Source organism: Centroberyx gerrardi, chromosome 4, assembly GCF_048128805.1.
Source record: "Centroberyx gerrardi isolate f3 chromosome 4, fCenGer3.hap1.cur.20231027, whole genome shotgun sequence".
NCBI classification, from domain to species: domain Eukaryota; kingdom Metazoa; phylum Chordata; class Actinopteri; order Beryciformes; family Berycidae; genus Centroberyx; species Centroberyx gerrardi.
In genome coordinates this window covers 8,072,177-8,078,267 of record NC_136000.1, presented here as the reverse complement: position 1 = coordinate 8,078,267, position 6,091 = coordinate 8,072,177, and positions in this window count along the sequence as shown.

Below are 6,091 nucleotides of genomic sequence, written 5' to 3'. Positions count from 1 at the left end.
GGAGAAGGCTGAGATGGAACCACAGAGGCTAAGTCACTGTGTGTTTGGTTGTATGAACTTCGATGGAGTTTCAACTGATAGAGGTGCGTAGATGACTGAATTTTCATTTTGGGGTGAACTGTTCCTTTAAAAAAAAAAAAAACTTTTCTCCAAATAGGGAGTTTGGTCACCATACCGCCATGCACCAACAGCATTGGTAGCTTTTACACTTCTGTGTGTCCAGTATTTATTTAGTTCACTACAGTGCATGCCAACGCTTTAGCACATGGTGTATGGTTAGTGGATGGTACGAGCTAGCTTTGCATCATCTCAGAAGCGCCGTAGCCAATACTGAACACACTGAAGAGGTGAAAACTGCCATCTGAATCTTTTTTTTTTTTTTTTTTTCTCACAACAAGTTGATCAAAGAAGTCGGTGTATTCCTTTGAGGTCGCACAACACATAATTTTATCTTTTATTTTCTGCTCTCACCTACTTGTGGTTGCGAGACAGTAAAAATCAAAGGATGGAGCACATCTGAAATGCTCAGGCTGTAAACTCTCAGAGGGTCATTACATCCCCTCTGTCATTACTCAGTTTTATAGTTAAGTGAATTCCTCTTTGTTCCGATTCTGTTGCAAACTTCATCCACTGAAACCCGGGCCTTCCATCTCATCTAACGCTGAGATTTCCAGGCTTGCAGCACAGACACAGACCAGTGTTCACGGCTGCTTTTGCTCACTAGCAGTGCCATTACGCTTCAGTGTGATTCTGGGAATGTATTGTTAACCCCCCCGCCACCCCCCCACCCCCCCCACCCCCACACACACACACACACACACACACACACACACACACCACCCCCACCACACCTGTTGAGTAGTCCATGCTGCAGTGACTGTGCCATTGAGGCGTACATCTGTGTAAGTCATCAGTTTAAGACCTCACATGAGTAGTGCAATAGTTCTTTTTTTTTTTTTTATTATTTTACACAAGTCATGTCTTAGCACTTTTAAATAACCATTCCCAGTGTGCTCTGAGATTAGTCACTATGGCGATAAAGTGGAATGACGATCAAAACTTCATAGTAAATCTATAGGTCTACATGTGATACTGGGATAAGTTGATCGTTATTGTTATATTTAGTAATGCATAAATATAGGAAACGCATTTAGTGACACTTTCGACTCAAGAGTGTGCGTAGCGCTTTTATTGGGACAAATCAAGAAGATTTTAAGGGGAAACTAGAAATTAACAATAGAATAGCAAAATATTGAATAAAAACGCACAAATTTGTGCCTACGCCCAATCATGTGCTTCTTAGGCACTTGAAAGTCACAAATTGCGTCTAATGTGTATTCTCAATATTATTGTGTTACTTGACGTTCTTCAGACTCCTGTGGTTGTAATCAATACTTTCATCTGATCCCAGTATCTTGTCATGATTAGAGTACATGTACAAAAACTGTTGAGTGTCTGTGTGTCTACTTTGCATTATGTTGTTGCTGGGTGAAAGAATGTGTTCTTTACTACAGAATTCATATTGAATTTGCTTGTAGTGAAGCATTTTTTTTTAAGTCTGCCATCCTCATGCACTCTGATTTTAGAATTATTGTTCCTTTCAATGACAAACGCAAAATGTGCCCTATTTTATTTTTCTATTGTATTCAACAACTCTGTTTTCATACAATTATTCAGGCTATACAGTTATCTACATTAATTTTATATTTGTTCTGTTATAACCTATTACTTTATCATTAGTAGGAGCATTGAATCAAGCTATACTGTATTAAATACCAACTTATGTCAACGTGTACATTTGTAATGGTTGTGATTTTATTTGGCACTTTACAAAACAGGTTTTGTAAAAGTACAATCTTATAGGGAATGTACTTTCCAATCATCATTGATCATTATTGATAATGAATGGTGTGCATTTAAATTGTCACAACAACCCCCTCAGTTTTTTTCAGCTTCAAAGAACTTTTGACAGTCTCGAATAATAATGAGCTTTAATAAACTTTATTTATATAGCGCTTATCTAAACGCAGAGTTTACAAAGAGCAAGGCATAAAAACAAATAGCAATATACTTGAAAAGAACGATATAAACAAGAAAATATATACACAGATGTGGAGATAAAAATAGGGAACGAGAAAATGGGTTAGAAGAATAAATAAATCTGTAATTATATGATAACAACAAAAGTCAGCAAGATAAAAAAAAATTTTGCATATAAGCAAGTCTATACAAGAAGTAACTTAAAAATAGGACTATAAGTAACAAGGCTGAAAACTGTCAGGAACCTCCCAATGTGTGGAACACAATAATTTTGACGTTTACAAAATTAGATCATTTCTTCTCCTTTCTTTGCCAATATACAAAGACAGCGAAAAAATAACAAAAATGTCATGATAGAGCATACACCCACACTACTAAAAAAAAATTACTTTGCATATTTGCAGTCACCAGTAATAATATATGTGTATACACATGTCCATGAATAGCTATTCCAAGCTCTCTACACTGAAATACTGAATCTAAACTGAGCCAAAATTCACCTCACTTGTTACAAAGTCAGGTAATGGTAACCGGTCATTTCAGCTGACAGCAGAAGGCCCACAGTATCACTCTTCACTTCAAGTCCCGGTGGTTACAGTAGCACTCTTAACTGCTGCATACACACAACAAATACAGTTAATTTAGCCCGACTGTGGGATACACCGCCCTGCCGAAATGAGCGGTGGAAGCAACTGCATTGAGAAGGGAATACCCACAGAATGAATCTCACTCCCAGTAGATTGAAACATTGCAGAGTAAAATTCAACGTGTGGGTATGCCTTTTTTCCAACAATACTTAGTTTGGGTGTGGTATGATATCCTCAAGGCAAAATATTGCTCTCTCTAAGTTGAAACACGGCACCGGTAAAGCTCAACGAGAGCAAGATTCATGTGTGTGGGTATTCCTTCCATTTATTATTGACTTCATTTTACCCTGCAGTTGAGAAAAGGTCACTTGGCTGTGTGTATACACTACTGTCAGTGTTTGCAACACCATTCAAGTACATGCAATTGCTTACAAACCCTCTTATTTGAGGGCATTTTTTTTCTTAGTTTGTATATATATCTGAAAATATCCTCTAAGGGGAGCTGGAGCGATACATTTTAACAACATGAGAGACTTATTTTGATGGTTTCTAGCTGTGATGGAGACTTGCTCATATTCACAAATGCTGCTCAGAGCCATAAGAATAGTTTGTGAATTCTTAAATTGAGTGGTGTTTGTAGTTAAATAGAGAGAAATGCAAAACAGTGCACCCTCAAGCAGAACTCACATGGCATTTTTATCATCTTGGACAAATTCGACTGTGTAAGCCTATACACATGTACAAGTCTCTCCCAATGCCAGGAACAAGAAAGCCAAGACTCTAATGTGTGATTACATCAAGCAATACTTTTTGGATGCGTTCCACAGGCCGGTGACAGCAGGGAGATTTACATGAGATGAGGGTGAGTTCTCTGCCTTAGCGCTGTTAGCACCAAGACAGAATAAAGCACTCTGGGCTGTAAAAGCTCAAACGAGCATCCTGAGTCCACAAAGTCAGCCTCCCATAGAGAAGTGGAGCTGCTCCATTAAGTGCCACTACATGATATCAAAAATTAAAAGTCCTGGGGTTGGATTCACAAAACCTTAGGAAAAAAGTTTTCTTATGTGCTGTTTTTTTCCCCAGTAACTTTAGAATGTAAAAAAAAAAATAAAAAGTACATATAATATAACAGATATACAATTGAGAGGCAGGCTTGTCCGTTAGAAAGATTATTGTGAAAATAAATTGCAAAATCTAATCAAGCAGCAAGCATAGTTCATATTTTTAACAAGCAAAGAAAGTGTGAGAATCCTATTAGGAAGAATAATTCAACACCATAATATGTATTATAATCTAGGCTATAATTATGCTGATGGAAATTTAAACTTATGTGTACACGGGCAGTCAGCAAATAATAGAAGCAATAGAAGTAACACTTCATTTGGATAGTCCAGTGTTTATACTCATTATCAGGTGACAAAAAGTAGATGTTCAACAAAGTGTCACTTGGCTACATCTGGACAGACTGTGTAACCCTAATTTAACCCTATTTCTAACATCAACCTATCGATATTCAATTAGTCTATAGATATTCAATGCCTGTCTCTATCTAAACTCATTGAATATCTATACACTACTTTTCACATAATTATGAGTATCACTGGAAACTCAGTAGACTATTTAGTGACACATTATAGTCACTTAAAATAGGAAGTTGAATATCAGCATTGAACTATGCAAATAAAGTGTGACCCAAATAGATAATATTGTATTGGAATAAGAAATCACTTTGTTTGACACCTAAGCTACAATAAATTGCACAGGGAGCTGTCATGGTGGTACGAGTGGAGAGACAGATCAGCAATGGGAAAAAAACAAAACACAGTAAATCAGACTAACTAGAATTTGGGCTTGGAGGGTAGTTCCTTTTTCGATGCAGATGCTGTTTTATTTGGTGGAGACTGCTCCTCCACTGATGCTGCCTCTGGTTTAGCGGGTGATATTTAAAATAAAATGACGTGGATTGTAGTATGCGCCAATGCCAACGGAGGGGGGCGTCTCCAACTATTTTGTTACAAACACGAATCCGGAGTAAGGAGTCTTTTTCCTGGGTATGTAACAGCTGGTTAAACTAAACAATTTTAAACAGTATCGCTACTATTTTTAGTAAATGACGTCCGTTACGGTTTAGGAAGCCTTTTGTTTCCAGTCCCGCCTTTTGTATCCCTACATGAATTTAAGGGGGTTTGTTCGGGGAAACGGCAGAGAATCAGGCAAAACATAACGTGGTTTCTCGCAAAAAAATCAGCAGGACGTCATTTTTTCGGTTAATAAACAATCTCCCTGGCATGTAAAAATGATATTTTGAGGCGTCCCGCTGTGTTAGAAGTCGAAACATTTGCCTGCAGTGTGCATGTAATGCTTGTTTGCAAATGGATCGGTAGGGGGAGGGAGTTGTTGTGGTGAGACAGGTTAGACATTTTACTCTGAATATTGAAGTAAACAAAGAATATGATTTGTAAAGCGCGGCCGTCCTTTTTCTGCAGGAAAACTGGGTTAGCGACTGCGTTTCGGGACGCCTCGAATGGCGTGTGGTGAAGCCGTGCCGATATTTCTATAAACGCTGTAGTTCCCGTTTCGTTTGACTTTGGCATTGTTTAGTAAGGGCAACTGGATCAGCTCTTGCCGCCGAGAAAAGATGCAATGTTAGCCGCCTAGGCCCGTATACTTCATCGTGTCCGGCAATGTTCACGCAAAGCGTAATTGCCAGATGATGCGTTTTAATGCTCTGAACCCTTTGTTTGTAGTACGGGGGCCAGCAAACACCCACACCGACCGACGCGAGTAGGGGCTAGTCGGTCCTAGCCGCGGTCTGGTCCGGTGTTGTGGCTCTCTACAGCCCCGCACTGCGTTTCCTTGCATGCTTTTTGCACGAAACTTGGTAAAATGTCTGGCTACTTGTGAAGCAGCCGAGCCGAGCCAGTGTACTCTTTTATGGTGCGCTCGACGTGCCCTTTTTAATCGGTTTTGCAGAAAGGCGAGCTGCTTGTTTAGCCGTAGCTGGATCCGAGGTGTGGAGCTTAGCATTGCAAAGCAAGCTGAAAAAGATTCACGCAATATGGGGAAAAACAGTCGGGATACAAGTGTGCGTATGTGTGTGTGCTGCAGCCGACGGTCGCTGCTGAATGTGAAATTCTCGGCTCGGGTGGAAGAAGGAATCCCGGGCTGGTGTTGCAGCTCCGCCTCTCGTGGGCGATGGTTTATTTTGGAAGTTCCACCTTTTGGGGCTTTGTAATAAGAATTACACGCGCTGATTGGCTGTAATGCACAGAAAGAGGCGGGACACACGAGCAAAGGAGGGCACATTTTATATATGTAACCCCTCCTACATAGTCACGTGTTACCAAACTCCAGGAAGTAGTAGAAGCTATTTTGTTGCAGGTTAAAATGGAACAAAAACACCCAATGTGTGCAAGATTCATTTCATTTAAAGACCGACTTATTTAGGCGATACAAGCAGTGAT